An 18,503-nucleotide genomic window follows, 5' to 3' on the forward strand; every position below is an offset into this window, starting at 1 on the left:
GCCTGCCCCTATGCAGCCTCCTTTTATTCTCCCACTGCCTTCAATGTGTTTGCAGAGGGAGAAATGGGAGGGGAGCAGAGAAGGAGGCAGCAGCGGGTGGCATTTTCTGTTTTACCCCAATCTATAAAATGTCTGGGCAGCCTGCCTCTGAGCTGAGCTGTGGAAGCTTTGCCCAGGAGGGTAGATGGAACACTGCCCCACCAACCTCAGTTTGCCCTCAGCCAGCTACAACTTTCCTTCCTCCTACAACTAGTCCAGGAGGGTGGCCCTGCCTAACAAATGGCTCCTCCTTAGTCTTAGCATTGGCGCTTGCAGAACTCAGCAGGGAGGAGGAGGAGGAGGAGGAGGAGGAGGAGGAGGAGGAGGAGGAGGAGGAGGAGGAGGAGGAGGACAAAATGAGAATTAGTTGGCTCAACTTGTCACTGGCTTTGACGTCGCCTGTCACTGAATCTGGAACCACTTACCAGCCTGCCTAGCTGTGCTCAGCCTGGCAGTTTCTCTGGCTCCAGGTCCCCCACCCTGCCTGGATAGCTAGACAGACACACCCAGGAGGGATGGGCCAGAATCTCCCAGAGCACCGGCTACAGAAACAATAAGTTTCAAATAGGGGCACAGGTATCAGCTTATTGGGTCCTACCCGAAAAGATTTGCCTAAATGAGCATCCTGTTTCTGACAGTGTGCAGCCAGAAGGCCACGATGGTGTAAGGCAGGGCCTTTTCTAGCCTGAGGGCCACATTCCCTTCTTGGCAAGCTCCCAAAGGCCACATACCAGTGATGGGTAGGGCCAGAAGCAAAAGTGGAAGGTAGAAACACGTGCAAATATTATCTTTGTACTGTTGCAGGTTGTGAGGTGGGGCAGCCTGGAGGATGCCCTGAGTACCTTCTGATTATCGGGGTCCTGTACTCAGTGACATTAGAATCTGACAAAGGAGTTTGCTGAACCAGTCAGGCAGGTTTCTTTGTGACACACGTGGCCACTTAGTGTCCTCATCAGCATCCCAAAAGAAGGAGCTCAGGTGCAAGAGCTACAGCTAAGTGATGGTGCCCTCTAGGTTGGGGGGGGAGGTTCACCTAGGAGAACAAGAGCTACTGTGGTGTGTGAGAGCTGAGCTGGAAGCAGGATGGAAGCTGGAGACACAGAGACCTTACTCTGTGCTGGATCCAAAGCTGTGACTAATGGAGAAGCAAGATCTGTTGGGGGGGGGGGTGGATGCTGTGAGCCCTTCCACTTTATGGTCAGGTTGTATATATGTGCATGTTTGACCATACCACAGTCTCCCCACTGACCTTCATTCCATGGAAACCAAACCCTGGTTAAATGCCTGGGATTTGGAGATTAGGGTGGCACATAACAGAACAGTAGAATGGTTTCTATAACTACTCACACGCTCCCCTTCCCCTCCCCCTCCCCGAATTCTGCACTGTCCAAGTTGCTGTGACATTTTGCCTTGGGCAAAGTTCTCTGACCTGGATAACAATAATAATCACAGGTGAGATCGGACACACAGCAGTGGGAAGGACCAGGGCTTGTAAGTGAGACGGAGCCGTTGAAGGGTGTCTAACTGTGCAGAGTTAGGGAGAGGAGGTCCTCTAGGTTTCATTAGCCCCTCACTTAACCTCGCAGCTGGCTGATCCGGGTGGCTTTTCCAAGAGAGCTAAAAGAGGCCTCCCAGCTCCCAGAATCATTGCAAGCTGTCCTTCCGCACGTCCCACGCTAATTAATTGTACGGCATTGCAGATTTAGACAGTTAGTTGCAACTGCGTGTCATTTTTTACTCCTTCTTTAGATGCTGGCAGCCAATAAGAGATGGAGAGTGGGAGGGAGAGAAGGAAGGAAGGAAGGAAGGAAGGAAGGAAGGAAGGAAGGAAGGAAGGAAGGAAGGAAGGAAGGAAGGAAGGAAGAGTTTGTGCAACATTACTGCTTGCTGTGAATCTCTTCAATTGCTTCCTTATTGTAGATGCCTCAAGATGGTCTCCTGGGACACATGATTGTGCATTTCTGGTCCAAAACCCCTGCAAAACATGTCAGGGTCTCACCCACAAGGCAGGCAAACAACTCAGTGTGCTTCCAGGCTGCCACTGTTTCCAGGTAGGATTCAGTCATGTGCTGACAAATTCACATTGCACAATTAGAGTCTATCAAGAGATCTTGTGTGAAAAACCAGCTTCCCCAAAAGTAGGGAGAGCTGGCTGATCTAATTCTCCCTCTCCATTATCTAGAGTTTTAAGGGGAGAATCTTAAGTTCAGTTCTCCAACTTTCCACTTCAGTTTGAGGATTTTTTTTCTTTAAAAAAATCTTCAGCATTTTAATGCGAGCCTCTCCGAGGCCTTATATGTACATTTCCCTAATATAATGCAATTTAGTAAATTCTGTTTCCTATTATATGCATTTGCATGCACTTTTGTTCCTTTTTCATGCATTAACTTGGCTGCTGTCAGGCCTCTGAGCATACATGAAGTGTTATGCTTTTCCATGCAGAATACACCCAAACAGATATTTAAAATCCACTGACTATCCATCTTGGCTTGAAGACTGTGAGAATATTGAAATGCGTTATACAGAGAAAGCAGGCTTTGTCCTCATCCCTGTTGAGTTCTACAAGTGGAAACACTGAGGCTGAGGAGGAAGGAGTTGACACAACCTCCTGGATTAGTTGTAAATATGAAAGGTGGTTGGGTGGGAGCTGGCTGAAGGGAGACTGAAGTTGGTGGGGCACTGGCCCATTTGCCCTCATGGACCAGCCTCCTCTGGTAGGGCAGAAGGCAGGAAGATCAACGGCAGGTGTTGCCAGAGCCAATGACAGGCAGAGCCACACTCCAATCAGTTGTAAGTAAGAGGGTGGGCAGGTGGGATCTCGCTGACTGCAGACTGAAGATGGGGGTGGGGAGGAGCAGTGCCCTGTTCGCCCAAATGGAACTGCCTCTACTCTCCAGCACTGTGATGCTTTATTTCCACAGTTCACTTTTGTTATCCACAATAAGATTAAATGCATAAATAAGGTGGGGCGGGAGGCTTGTCTTGCAGGTGGTGGGTCTCTTCATACATTCAGAGCAGGCTGTATCGGTGGTCACCATCTTCCATGGAGTTTGGTCCAGCTCATTTCATCCCTGGCAGACTCCCGGCCCCTTGACAAGAGCCTCACCCCACCGTCTTTCAAAACAGCTGGGGGGCTTGCTTCTCTTGAAGCTGTTTCGACTTAACTCTGACAATAAAATTTACCATTAAAAATAAATTTGTCTTGGCTTCACGCAGCCCTGGAAATCTGCAGGGGGAGTGATTCAGTGGGCCTGTCACGCATTCAGCCTGCTGAGCCGAGCACACTGGATCTTTTCCAAGTCCGGCAACTCATTTTCTCCTGCCGGAGCCCAAGAACGTACAGTTGGGTTGACGTTTAATTTAGCACCTAACATACCTTGACATAAACCCATAATACAATAGCAGTGGGGGAGGGAGATGGTGATGGTGAGAGGAGGAGGGGGAAGAGAGGAGAGCAGGGCCAACTGATGGAATTGATTTTGTTTTGTTTTGTTTTGTTTTTTTGGGTCTTCTACTTTTGCTCTGTCAACAATCAGCAGGTATGACAGGATGAAAGCTGCAATAAAGGGAGGATTGAGCAGCAAAAATTAGAAAGGGGAGCACTCTTGGTTTCTGCTCCCACGGCAGTTGAACAAATGTGCCACCTAAACATGGAGAGAGTTGGGGCAGCATTGTGGCTTCCCATTCCAGGATGGGGTTTGAGACCAAGCTGGAACCTGAGATTCAGACGTGGCTGAAACACATTTGCCATTAGTATTTGAGTGTGAAATTTTCACTTTGAGTCTGAAACTTGAATTTCAAGGTGAAATTTGTGTGTGATATCATCATCATCATTCATTCATTCATATCCTTTCTTCCCAAGCTTGGATTCAAGTAGGCTTCCAACATTTAAAAACGCCATGATGAAGCAATGTGAAGTAATAAAAGCTGAGTAGTTAAGACCAGTAATTAAAATACATGCGAACACATTTAGAGCCAGCCATTCAAATCTACTTTGCCCCGACCGTAGCCCAATGATCAGCATTGTCTGCTCCATAGTTTCCAAAGGACGGTCTGAACAGGAAGGTATTTGCCTGCCAGCAGAAGGAAAGCAAAGAGGGAGCCAGTCTTCCTTTGGGGAGGGATGAATCCTTGTAAATAAATCCTTGTAAATAAAACTTCAAAGGGGTTCACAAAGAATATGAAATGTACATGCAAAGTGCCACTACAAATCAATGGTAAAAACAAGGACACACACAACCACACACACACACACACACACACACACACACACACACAGGAAAAATGAATAAAACCAACAGTTAAAATTATGCATGATAAGTTAAAATTATAGGTTAAAAGGTATGTGAGCTGTACCTGTCTAGGTAAAGGTAAAGGTAAAGGGACCTCTGACCATTAAGTCCAGTCGTGACAGGCTCTGGGGTTGCACGCTCATCTCGCATTATTGGCCGAGGGAGCCGGCGTACAGCTTCCAGGTCATGTGGCCAGCATGACTAAGCCGCTTCTGGCAAACCAGAGCAGCAATGGAAACGCCGTTTACCTTCCCGCTGTAGTGGTTCCTATTTATCTACTTGCACTTTGACGTGCTTTCGAACTGCTAGGTTGGCAGGAGCTGGGACCAAGCAACGGAAGCTCACCCCTTCACAGGGATTCGAACCGCCGACCTTCTGATCAGCAAGCCCTAGGCTCAGTGGTTTAACCACAGCGCCACCTGGGTCACCTGTCTAGGTAGGCTAGCCTAAACAGAAAAGCTTTTAGCAGGAGCTGAAAAAGAATACAGGGAAGGCACCTGTCAATAGGCAAGGGGTTCCAGGGTGCCACACTAAAATATTGGTGCCTTGCAAGCACTGAACGAATACTATTTTGCACTTGGGAAATGCCAGTTCTGCAGATCAAAGTGGCTGAATAGCAATATGTGGGGTAAGGCGACTCTCCAACTGTAAAAAATATACAGTCAGGTCTTAAATACGGCTGGACATCTGCCAACAATTACAGTCATTTTGCCATCACCTGTGAAGTCAATGGAAAGAAACCCCTTACATCCAGTTCTGAGGTTGGTATAAAGCAAAGCATGACAATGAGATTTGGTGTAAGTGTACTCTTTTTAGCTGTCACCCCATCCCATCCATGTTTTAGATGTTTCCTCGTGATGAGGCTCCTCCACCAATGCACTATCCCACCAATATATTAGAGGAGATATCTATCATGCCGGCATCCCACTACCCTTCAGCCAGAAAGGGCTTCTTCACACAGTGCATAAACGATGGAACTCGCTCCCACGTGAAGCAGTGATTTCAGCCAACCTAGATGGCTTGAAAAGAAGACTGAACAAATTCATGGAGGAGAGGGCTGTCAGTGGCTAGTAGCCACAATGGCTGTGCTCTGCCTAGCTGGAGGCAGCAATTCTTCCAAATACCAGCTTCTGGAAACTGCAGGAGAGGAGGAGAGTGCTGCTCTTGTGCTCAGATCCCACAGGTTGCCACTGTGAGAACAGGATACTGGATTAGACAAGCATTGGCTGATCTAGCAGGCTATTCTTATGTCAGGCAGTGGGTCTTTTATGCACAGGATTGCACCCTACACATCCAACAATGTAAGAGAGAGCATGCCAACCCTACTACCCTGGTGGTGGAATTTTGAAGTTCCTTGAAGGGAGTTTCGCTTTTGACAAGTACAGATGGGTTTAATTGTCCTTACTCTTCTCTGGTGGGCATTTAAAAGAGTTTCGGGCCTAGCGTGCTAAAATGATGCCCATCAGGATTGATCCCACCATCCTTTTTTAAACAGAGATATCTTTGGAGACAGTTGGCTAAGGTGTCTGTTGTACATTTTAGATGCTGCTGTCATGCAGAATATACCCCAACCAGAGTCCCTGGATGATTTCTGTAACTCCGCTTGCTGCTGCTGATTGAACAATGGGGGGGGGGAAGCAGACTGATCCCAGTAGTAATTGTGTCCACACTTCCTGGACCCAGCTAATAAAATACTCTCTCTGCCTTTCCCTCTTGGCAGAGATTTGTCAGCTGGGAGCACACAGACAGTTGTTCTCTCTCCTGCATAAGTGTGTTCATTGCTGGGGTTCCCTGGAGGAAGCAGCAGCCAGCAGAAAGGGAAAGATTTTGGCAACATATGACAGACACACATACACAAAGGTGTTGTTGCTGCTGCTGCTGCATTTTGAACAAATGGTGCCCAAGCACAGTGCAGGAACTATTTATTTATCTCACTAAATTTATACATTGCTTAACCAGGGCATAAGAGTGGACCCAACAACCTCAGAGAAGTTTACAAAGAGAATAAAACAATAAGATTATCAGTGGGGGAAAACACCCCCATAAAACATTCGAAAGATAAAATCAGCAATAAACTAAACACAGATTAAAACATACATCAGTGTTCTACATGTCTTGGTAGGCTTGTCTAAACAAAAATGTTTTTAGTTGTTGGCAAAAAAAAAAAAAGAACATTGAAGGCACCTGTCTGGTGTCAGTATGGTGCTACCATGCATAAAGATTGATTTCTTACAAATGCAGTACAGGTGTTATGGGGCAGCTGTAACAGTACCAGTTCCACAGGTTGAAGGAGCCCCACAAAGGACCACTATACAGCCTCTACACAGCAACCATTTCTTCTGCTACAATCCTGTTTTAGAAGTGGAGCAGAAGCTGGAACATCTGGGCGAGGCAGTGGGGACCTGCATCTGTCTTCGCCTCTCTATATTGACTCCTGTCTATCTTGTTGTAGATTGTAAACCACCTTGAGAATTTCTGTCATTTGGCAGAGACTAAATATACACTCCGACAGAGAAATAAATATGCAGAGGCTCTGTCTTCATTATGAACCCTGGACGTCACCCAAACACTCTTCTGAACATCCAGCGGAGAAATGAATTGTTCATTAACATCTGGGATTGTGTTGAGGTTTTTGTTTTTTTGGAAGCGGCTGTAGAACTCTCCTAATAGCACCCTGATCCCCTGCATCTTCAGAGTTAGCTAGGATTCATAGAGCTTCTCTGTTCCTTAATTGTTCACAAGGGACCTCAGCACTGAGGCTTGGAAGATTGCTGGCTTGGTTTTATTTATTTTTAATATATTCTTTAAAACACACACAAAAATGCTGCTGTTGGGGGTGGGGGGCTTTTTTATTTGTTTTACTTTATTTCATCCTTTGTCTCCCAGACAGACTGGCCAGGTTTCTCCCCACTCCCCCCACCCAACTCTCAAAAGAAAATTACTCTAAAGCCAAATGGAAAGGTTATTCAGACAGACAGTGAAACTCAAAGCATTTGACATAGCTGTGGCAGGGAGGGACGGGTGGGATATGAAGTAGGGAACTTGCAATACTGGAGACAGGTAGGGAAGGCTCGGTGGTCTGCTTGGCATGCAGAAGGTCTGAGGATCAGTCCCAAAGCAGCATATTTTGAACTAAACGAATTATTGAGGAAGGGCCTTAACTCAGTGGTAAAACATTTGATTGGCATGCAGAAGGTCCCAGATTTAATCCCCACTGGCATGTCCAGGTGGGGCTTGGAGAGACCCAAGATGGCTAGAGGGCCATCTTTGACCCACACACCTGAGGAGACATAGTCTTTGTTTATGCTGGTGGTTTCAAAGTGATTCTGGAGTGACAGGCAGGTGTCCACTGGTTGGTTGCAAAGATGTTGTCTGCATCAGCATCAATGTTTGTTTGGAAAACTTGGGCAGGGTGGGGAATAAGGAGGGATTGGCTGGCATTTGATTTAACTTGAGCATCTTGGTAACCAGATTAATGTTGGCATTTATTTCCCCCGCAATGCGCCTTTCACACTTCTTCGAAGTTGGGAGCACTGCAAACACACACACACACACACACACACACACACACACACACACACACACTTTTCTTGGCTTCTTCTCTTTTGTTGGTATTTTATTCTTCCAAGACAAAAAGAAAATAGCCTTTTATTATTATTATTAATCATTTCTATAGCGCTTTTCATATGCAATGCTCTTTCACATCCTGATGGCATCCATCCTCTCAACAGCTCGGTGCAATAAGCACTCCGTTTGTGGGGATCGCTGTTTGTCTGTGAGTGTAAGAATACAAGAAATATAAGAACATAAGAAAAGCCTGCTGCAGGCCAATGGCCCTTCTCGCACAGCACCTTGTTCTCACAGGGGCCAAGCAGGTGCTTTAACTGGTATTCAGAAGCATTGCTGCCTCCGACTGTGAAGGGGGGGGCATGTCCATCTGGGCTAATAGCTATTGATAGCCTTCTCCTCCATGAATTGGTCTAATCCTCTTTTAAATGAGGATTGTTACTGTTCTCGTTTTTATTGCATATTTTGTGTTTATATTTTGAATTTTTATGCTGTGAACCATCCTGAGCTCTTCAGGTGAAAGATTGTATACAAATATAATGAATAAATAAATAAATAAATAATAAAGCCGACTGGATTGCCAGCCGTCACTGCCTCATGTGGGAGCAAGTCTAAACAAATATCAACTGTTGTGCATTGAACTTAATGCAAATTGGAGTTGATTTCACAATGGAGTAATTAATGGGTTGTTCCATCAGGCTTTGAGCTTGTGACGATCCATTCCTTGCTACCCGCTCCACATATATGCCACACTGCAGATTCGAGAACAAGGGTGAGAGGACACAACCTTTGTGCCTCTGATGTGCCTTGCCTTGCTTTGTATGCCTCTCAAATTTCACTTTGGGTTGCCTTCACAGGAGGCAGCAATGGTCACCAGCTTGGATGGCTGTCAGATGTGATTGGAGGAAAGGGGCTATCAATGGCTATTAGCCATGATGGCTGTTGTCTGCCTCCACAGCTGGAGGCAGCAGGAGGGGAGAGAGCCCTTGTGCTCAGGTTCTGCTTTTGGGCGTTGGGGGATCTGATTGGTCACTGTGAGAAAAGGATGCTGGACTAGATGGGCCTTTGGTCCAATCCCTCAGGACTCATCTTATGTCCTTATGAAATTAATGAAAATGATGAAGTTATGTCCATCAATTACAAAGTTCAGTTGATACCGTTTCACATTCCAGCCACAGCGACCCAAAAGTAGGTAGGGTTCCAAACAGCATGGTGAGGGCCTCTATCAGGACCTTGGAGAGCTCCTGCAGAAAGCAACTGTTGTTATTTGCCTACTTTCATCTTCATTTTTTTAAGGGAACACAATAAATTAAACATCTCATAGTCTCATTGATCCATAAAATCAGTAGTGGCATTGTTTCTATTGGCCAGGGAACATGTGGGGACCAGGAATTTAAATGAGTGACATCAATGAAGGATTTCTAAATAGCAGCTGTGCTCAAAGGGCTTCTCAGAACTCTCCACTCTATCTTTTTGGCAGAGAAATTGGCAATGGGGAACCGTTATGCAAAATTTCTCTTGGGTGGGGGAGAAATCTATGGTGCAACCACATTTAGGATGTTGTGTACAGTTCTGGTTGCCTCACCTCAAAATGGATATTGTAGAGTCTGAAAAGGCCCAGGAAGGGCCAACCAAATGATCAAGTGGATGGAGCAACTCCCCTATGAGGAACATTTGCAGCACTTGGGGCTGTTTAGAAAAAAGGTAAAGAGGTGACATGATAGAAGTTTATAAAATATTCATGGCAAGGAGTAAGTGGGCAGAGAAAAAAATTCTCCTCTCATTAATCTAGAACTCATGGGCATCCAATTAAGCTGAATGTTGGAGGATTCAGAACAGATCAAATAACTTATGTTGAAAACCCACAAGCATGGCTTGCCCTCTTTGAGTTTGTCTAATTTTTTTAAGCCACCTAGATTGAAAGCCATCATGGCTTCCTGCAGGAGTGAGTTCCATAGTTTAACTGTGTACTGGGTGGGAGGGAAATCATTTATTTTATGCTAGCACTTCTCAGAGTAGGCCCACTGAAAATAATGGGTGTGACTAACTTAGATTCATTAATTTCAGTGGTTCATATTTTTCTGGATACAGCCCAGAGGCATTAATCTGCCCTAAACCAAATGTACTCGCCCTTCCCAATATTTCCTGCTGTGCATATATGAGACTGGAAGAAAGGAGAGATGAAAAAACAACAGTACCTTCTGCTTTGAGATCCGTGCCGCCCCCCCCCCACCCCGGGTTGGGGAACACGCTTCTCTTGGAAACATGCCATTACAGCCGCCAAACAGCCACCGCGCGCACACACCTCATCAGACATCATAATAATATTAATAATGAAAGGGCAGCTCTTTCTAAGATCTTAGACCCTAGTGTAGAGCAGCTGACAGAAGCCTTGCATGCAAAACAGCCTCGTGAGCTTCATTCGAAGCAGAAGAGAATGGAAAACATGGGGGTGGGAGGGGGAAAGCCCTCCCAAACAAAAACACTGATCCAGTCCCTTCATCACCGGGGATCAAAAATCAAGACGGCATCTGGGCTTGTGTGTTAGAATTCTGCAGGTCTTTTTCTCCCTCCTTTGAATTGATCGTGATAGGAACTTAAGGCAAGGGAAAGCCACCTGAGGTTCCAGGTGGCCACCACTCCACCAGTTCCTTTGCTGTGTCCACACTTAGCATCATAGAAGGTGCTTTCCATAATGAGCTTTTGGTCCAATCTAGCAGAACCTCCATGCCCAGGGGCAGTCTACCACCAAATACCAGTTTCTGGGAATCACAAGTGGGGAGAGTTGCTGTCATGCTCAGGTCCTGCTTGTGGGCTTCCCATTGGGGCATCTGGCTGGCCACTGTGAGGATGGGATGCTGGACTGGATGAGTCCCTCCTGACCTGATCCAGCAGATTTTTCTTACATATTATGGGACCCTGAGCAAAAACCTAGCACAAGGCGCATCCTTCTGAAGAGCCCATGGATCTGAACTATTACAAGGACATATTGCTGGGGACTTCTGATGATGTGTTATGACGCCCAATTCCTAAATTCCACCTAGGCCTCCTGTTGGTCCTGCTCCATTTGAACGCCCTCCTGATATTTCTGGGCCTCTTAACCTGTTGACCCAGTGCCAAAATAAGTTCCATTACTGGCCTGGATGTATGCATCAACCCTCCTCAAAGGTCCCTTTTTGTACTCACACCTGTACTCACTGCCCCCTGTTGTTCAAAGGGTTCCTTTCCTCATCCTCGAGTCTTCATTAGCCCACCCAAAAGAGGTGCTCAGGTTGAACACAAAGGGAAAAGAGGGGCAAAGGTTAACACCCAGGAAAAGAACACAATTATCACTGCTCTGGGGTTGTGTGCCATACGGCTCTCTCTTGCTCTCTTGCTCTCACGCTCATTCCAGTTTTACGTGTGTTCTGTTGAATTCCAATTAATGGCAAGTGGAGCGGCGTGGGGGTGGTGTTCTGCTGGATTCCTTGAGGTGGGAAGCAAGAGACCCATCTGTAGGCAATGGAGGGGCCTATGGAGGGGACAGAATTTACCAAGTTCCTTGGGGAATCTGTCCCCCAACACTTAATTTGGTGGGAGAACACACATCACTGTTATAACAACAGGAAAACAAAACCCATTTTTTCCAGTGATCAACAACCCTACATCTTTATTCTCTCGCTCCCTCCTGGTTCCCATCACACGCACACACACACAAACACAAATGTTATTTTTTCTTGTCTCCAACCCTCCAGCACTCCCTCATTCTTTCTCTCTCTTTCGTTCTACCAGAGAAGAATATTGATTGAAACGCTGGGTAATCCATTGTTTCTGCAAAAAAAAATTGGCTTTGAACAGTCCCAGGTGGAAGCCGGGGGAATCTGCATGTGTTAGCTGTTTGCAAGTGCATCTGCCTTCATCCTCAGGAAAGAGGGGGGTAGGTTGGAGGAATTAAGAGAGGAGGATGCAGGAGCAGCTGGGCTGTTGCAGGAATGAAAACTGGTTCTTTTTAGTTTAGGGGAAACCAGGTGTGTCTTGTTCTTCAGGATCCCATCCTACATCAAGTGTCTCTGTTTATCAAAATATTTCTTTGTTTGTTTTATTTATGTCTTGCTCAAGGTGGTGTCTTGGGTCTTCTTCCCCTCCTCATTTAATCCCCCACAACAACCCTGTGAGGTAGGTTAGGCTGAGAGGCAGTGACTGGCCCCAAGGTCATACACACTGAGCTTCACGGCCAAGTGAGGATCTGAATCTTGGTCTCCCAGTTCTTAGTCCAACACTCTATAACTGCTACAAAACACTGAAAGAAGACTGAGCAAGTGACTGTGCTCTGTCTCCACAACTGGAGGGAGAAATGCTTCCTTATAAAAGTTTCTGGAAACCATGAAGAGGAGAATGATCTCGTGTTCTGGCCCTGCTTGTAGGTTTTCCAGAAGAGGCATCTGGTTGGCCAGTGTGAGAACAGGGTGCTGGACTAGATGGGTCATTTATCCACCAAGGTCTTCTTAGGTTCTTATGGCAGATAAAATGTTAGGGCCTTGGTCACTGGTAACATACTGTCCCTATTTGGCCTTTAGGAAAGATTTTAATAACGCCTTTAAAACATAGCTGCCAAGTTCTCCCTTTTTTTAAGGGAAATTCCCTTATGCTGAATAGGCTTCCTCACGAGAAAAGGGAAAACTTGGCAGCTATGCTTTAAAACTATATTACTACTAGATCTGGGGGCAAAGGTAGAGCACCAGGTCTGATCCCCAACCCCAGCAACTTCAGGTAGAGTTGGGAGAGACTCCTTGTCTGAAATCCAGGAAAATGACTGCCAGCCAGTGGAGACAATACTGAACAACATAGACCAATTGTCTAACTTGACATAAGCCAGCTCCCTATATCATTCAACCCTTTATTTAAAAAAACTGAGGACTAGAAGCTTACTTTGTTTTGAGGGAAAGGACCTTAGCTCAGGGGCAGAGGATCTGTTTTGCATGCAGAAGATCCCAGATGCAATGGCATCTCCAGGCAGAGTTGGAAAAGATCTCCACCTGAAGACCCTGGAGAGCCTTGGCCAGTCATTGTAGTCAATACGGAGCTCAGATGGATCTGTGGTCTAACTCATTAGACGGCTGCATCTTTTGTTCCCTTGGTGTACTGCACCAACTGCCTAAATGTTTGTCTAAAAGATTGGAGGGTTTAAAAATAAACCTGCTGCAGAGGTGCTTCCTATAAGGGAGACAAAATGGAACGGAGCTGCTTAAGGAATTTTGGCATCCTCTCGGCAAGATTCAAGGAGACAGTGCAAGTGTTCTGGAGAAGGACACCGGAAAACTGTTGTACCGTCAGCTCAGTGATGAAGTGGGGCAGTGTTCCCTTTATGAGGACTGAAGGCGCTTCATTGATTTATGTGATATATGGTGTGCACAACAATACTGGTGGATCCGTTTAAGGTGCTATTTATTGCAACTGGCTAGAGGAGGTCAGTTTCTCTCCGGTTGATTTGCAGGGTGTTCCCCCCCCCCTATTCTATCCCCAAGTGCTGCGCAACAGAGACTTCAGGCCTTTTTTAAAAAAACATGCAGAGGCATTTTAGGAAAGGGTCTTACATGTTATGGAGAGAGTAGATAGAGATAAGTTTTTCTTCCTCTCTCATGAGACTAGAACTTGTGGACATCCCCTGTTGCAAGATCCAGGATGAATAAAAGACAGCTTAGAGAAAAGACGAGCAAAACGACAACATGATAGAAGTTTGTAAAATTATGCATGGCATGGAGAAAGCGGACAGAGGAAAGTATTTTTCTCTCTCTCTCATAACACTAATGGACATCCCACATAACACATGGACATCCCGAGAAGCTGAATGCTGGAAGATTCAGGACAGATAAAAGAGTGTACAGCTTACAGTGGATGGTTAAACTGCATGCAACTCACTCCTGCAGGAGGCAGTGGCGGCTACCAACTTAGATAGCTTTAAAAGAGGATTAGAAAAAATCATGGATGAGAGGGCTATTAGTGTCTACTAGCCATGGTGGCTTTGCCCTGCCACCACAGTTGGAGGCAGCAATGCTTCTGAATACTAATTGCTGGAAGCCACAGCAGCCAGGCTTTCTCAGAATCTTATGTTCCCCACTAGGCTGGCCACTGCTGTGGGTGTGTGGGTGTGTTCAGAAAGCCCAGGTGTGTGCATTGGAGGGTGGGGTAGGTATTTCCTGTCTGTCCCCTCAATACCCAGTTTGGGGATTCCTAGTGTTTCCATTTGCTCCACCTTCATTTGCTCAATTAATTGTAACCGCTTATGGCCCAGATGTCACACACTCAACAAAAAGGCTTAGGAGCAACACAGTAGGCATAATAAGCAATCAAGCAATGTGGTCACCAGACACAACACTGACAGTAAATGGTTACCTGCTTTAACTGAGGGATATAGTCTTGGTTGACTTAGCTGTGGCTGCAGAAACCCTTTTAGGAATCAAGAAAGATGAATGAAGTTTAGGAAGAAGCTGGTCCTTCACACTCAGTCAGGGATATTTCATTTCCCCTCCTCCCCCCCCCCATCCTGTTCTGCTCTTGCGCTTTCAATTAAGCCACGGAATTAATCTCTTGCAACAGACATTGGCTGTTGTCATTGCTTTTTAAAAAAGAAAGAAAGAAAGAAAACAAATCTAATTTGCATTGGGACTCCTAATTACTTTTACTGCATATGCCAACAATTGCAATGGAGGAAACATGGGAGGGAGGAGGGAGGATGAACACTGGACTCTCTTGCAAGGTTTTCACAGATAGTGGTGATAACTGCAGGGACTTATGTGTGGTAGTCCCCATACCAGGAATTGTCAGAGGAAGAGTCCTCTGACAACAACAGCCCTGAGGAGCAGATAGATCCACTGCCTGGCCCATCCCATTTGAAGCTGCAGGCCCCAGAACTTGCATCTCCTTCCTTGATCTCCGATGAGACCTCTCTACTTCCAGACATCAATGATTGGCTCATGGACTCCTCAGAAGGCACCTGCCCCATGTTAAAAGGCAGGGAGTTTCAAAGTTGTGGGTTCTGCCACATTAAAAGATCAATTCCTTACAATGCCGGATGAGAATTACAGACCGTCCAAGTGTCCCTATTTTCCAGGGACATCCTAGATTTAAAGAAGCTGTCCCAGTTTCTGATTTGATCCCGAAATGTCCCAGTTTTCCTTAGGATGTCCCTATTTTCACTGGAGAAATGTTGGACGGTATGGAGTTATCCGACTCCTGAGCTGTCTGAAGGCAATCCTGTATAGGGAAGGGATTTTTTTAATGTTTAATGTTTCATTATGTTTTTATATATGTTGGAAGCCTGCCCGGAGTGGCTGGGGCAACCCAGTAAAATGTGTGGGGTATAAATAGTAAAATTATCATTATGAAATGGGACGTCCCTATTTTCATCAGAGAAATGTTGGAGGGTATGGGATTATGTTGTGTCTGTAGCAGCGCTGATTACTGTGAAGGACTTGGGAAGGTGGCCTAGGGAGAATAATAAGAGTGTCAAAGAGAGATCCAGGGGGCCACGTTGGATGTACCCTGTCCCTGTTTTACAGTAATCTTCCATATGGCTGCCCTTACTCAAAGCAATATCCCCTTATAAGAAGGGCATCTTCCAAACTGCCCAGATCCAAGCTTTCTCCCCCCCCCCAACAACCACAGGTAGGGTTGCCAGGTCAACAGCATCCCAGACCCCATGATTTCAGGGCCCAAACCTGAGACCTAGGAACAATCTCTGGTGCTGTCATGCGGGAGGGCCCAAGTGATGTCATGGGGGAGGCCCCTGGAGATGGAGGTTAACTGTGAGCAGGCATGGCAAGTAGGGGTTGGGGAGCCAGGGCTCCCCACATATTTTCAATGAAGGGGCTGGGCCCCCTCAAAGTTCCGTGTCAGCTGTGTGCGCACGCCGCAGGGCATGCTAACATCACGTGTGCAAGCCAGAGGGCGACATGTTAGCCTGCTCCGTGGCATGCCCAAGTGACGTCAACATGCCATGGGACGTGGTGACGTTGCATAGCCCTGGCCCCCTCAGTCACAGGGGAAAGGCAGTGTGTGTGATTGGGAGAGGGGAGTAGAGGAAGGCAACCCTGTCCCCTCCCAAAGGTCTGTTCTATAATTTGAAGTCTGTTCTATAATTTGAAGCTCCTGACAGGCTGAAGCTTACAAGCTGTATGCACAGTCCTCCTAATATTTTTTTTTAATCATTAAGGGCCCTCTCACCCACCTGTATTTTCAAGCCCCCTACCAGGAGAATTCAGGTCGGACCTGAAAGTCTTATAAACAATACTGGCAAGTCAAATAGTAATGGAAAATCAATGGAAAACAGCCCCACCACTCACTCTGGAATGTGGTTATAATGGAGAAAATTATGCATCATTTGAGATTTTGACAAAGACTAGAACCTCCAGGCATTTTGTTTTTTTTAATTATATGATTTGGCACTCCTTCGTTACATGTATAGTGAAGCCATCATTTTCAAGATGACCCTCTATGCTTGATAATCAGAATAATGCTGATATTCTTTACTTGGACTTTTGTTATTTTTCTGCCTCCATGCAACTGGATTCATTCATCTACAATTTTGTGGTTTTTCTATTCCATCTTTTAATTTTCATCTGTTGCTACAACTGTTCCCTCTCCTTTTTATATCCATTATAGAATGAAATAAAAATTATTCACAGGGGGGGGGGGGAGAGAGAGAGAAAAGACCTGGAGCTCTGGATAACCTACCTGCAGGCAGACAGATCTTTGCTCTTCTATTCCCCCTTTCTCTTTCACCTTTGGCTGATTTTTTCTTTCTTTCTGCCATACACAAGCATGAGAGGTTGGTTGCATTAAGAAAAAAAAATCATTCCCATTTCTTTTTCTTCTTGGAACGGCAACCTATTTGCTATCATTAACTATAGATGGCACACTTTCATGGCCAGGGCAGAGGTTTGGAAGGGTACGGGGTGCCCACTAGTAATGACTGTAGCTGGCAAGAAGCAGGCGAAAGGTCCTAGGTTCTTCAGGCAGGGGAGTCTATCCTTTTCTATTCTCTCTCCCTGTAATTCTCTCCCCCTTTTCTAAAAAAAAAGATATATATATATATATATATATATATATATATATATATATATATATAAAATAAAGAATAGAGCCCATTGTCCCTATACAAAGCTTCTAGATAGCCTGATAATGAGGCCTTTTCAGCAGCTGGTCAGTCAGTCCTTTCTTCTCAGTCGCACAAAGGCTAAAGTGTCCTTACCTGCTTCTGAACAGGCCTCTCCTGCAAAGCACCCCCACCCACCCACCCCATTCACCTCCATTACACCTTCCAGCCTCTGATCCACTGCCTCCTGAGATGGAGCGGCTCCTCTGGGTGGCTCCCTGCAAAGTGCCAGGGATCCGAATATTAGAACCATAGACTTGTAGAGTTGAAAGGGACCTCAAGGGTCACCTATCCAACCCCTTACAATGTAGGGATTGCAGCCAAAGAATCCCCAACAGGTGGCCATCCAACATCTACTTTAAAAACTCCAATGAAGTAGGGCCCACAACGTCCCGAGGGAGTCAGTGTCATGGCTGAACAGCGTCTAAATGTGAATTAAAGTGCTCCTCCCTGGATAAATTCTGTGAAACTGTTTGTGTCCCCCGTTCACCTATTTTTTCCCTCCATCCAAAAAATGGGAGTGGGGGAGAATTTCAGTGGGCAGTTTTGCACAGCACACTAATGTTTTTTTTGTCAAGGCTCCCTTTCAGTGTCTCAGGTTACCAGCATTTTTACCCTGGGAGTTTCCCATGGGAGATTGCTCTGCCAGCTAATAGATTTAGCTCTCAGGGCTTTTCCCCCTTCCCCCCCCCCTGCCATCCACCCAGCAACTGACATGCCAAGCATAATAACACTTCATTTTTGTTTAATTTCATTTTGCCGCTTGTCCTTTTGGCCCTGCCATTCCGCCCCTCAAGAGTTCCTATCCCCCTTCCCTCTTCACTTGCCTCTACTCCAAGCAAGCCGTTTGCATAATCTGATTTGGGCAAGAGTCTCTCTCTCCCCCCCCCCCCCCCGCCCTTCAGCTTCATCCTCATCTCGCCAAGTTGTTTAGCATTTGATCCACCTGCAGTGTTTATTTGGCGGAATTCCAAAGCTACTTCCACCTTCTTTTCATAAACAAAAAAACTTGTCTACATATCGGTTTTGCACTAGTCTGACTGTCACGGCTCTCAAAGGCTCCTGGGATTTGTAGTCATTATTGCGGCAGGATGGGCAAGTCTTAGTGTTTCTGCTCTGTGACGCTTCTGTGTTTGTTCACTCGTCAGTTCATTCATCCATTAAGTGAGGTGTGTGTTTAAATCCCCTGTGAGGGGGAGGAAGGTTAAACCCCCCCGCCCTGCAAGTCCAAGGCCTCTCTCTCTCCCTCCCTCCTTCCCTCTCTCTCTCTCTGTGTGTGTGTGTGTTTGTGTGTATGAAAGAGAGACAGAGAGGTATATAGATATTTCTATAAATGAATAGATAAGTTGCTTTGTAGGCATTGTTTTGATAAGGTTCACAACAACCCTGCAAGGTAGGTCAATGAATGTGATGATTACCCCTCCATGTTGTAAGTTGGGAGCTCAAGGGGAAATACTGCCTATTCTTTTATT

Source organism: Zootoca vivipara, chromosome Z2, assembly GCF_965207765.1.
Source record: "Zootoca vivipara chromosome Z2, rZooViv2.hap1.1, whole genome shotgun sequence".
Lineage (NCBI taxonomy): Eukaryota > Metazoa > Chordata > Lepidosauria > Squamata > Lacertidae > Zootoca > Zootoca vivipara.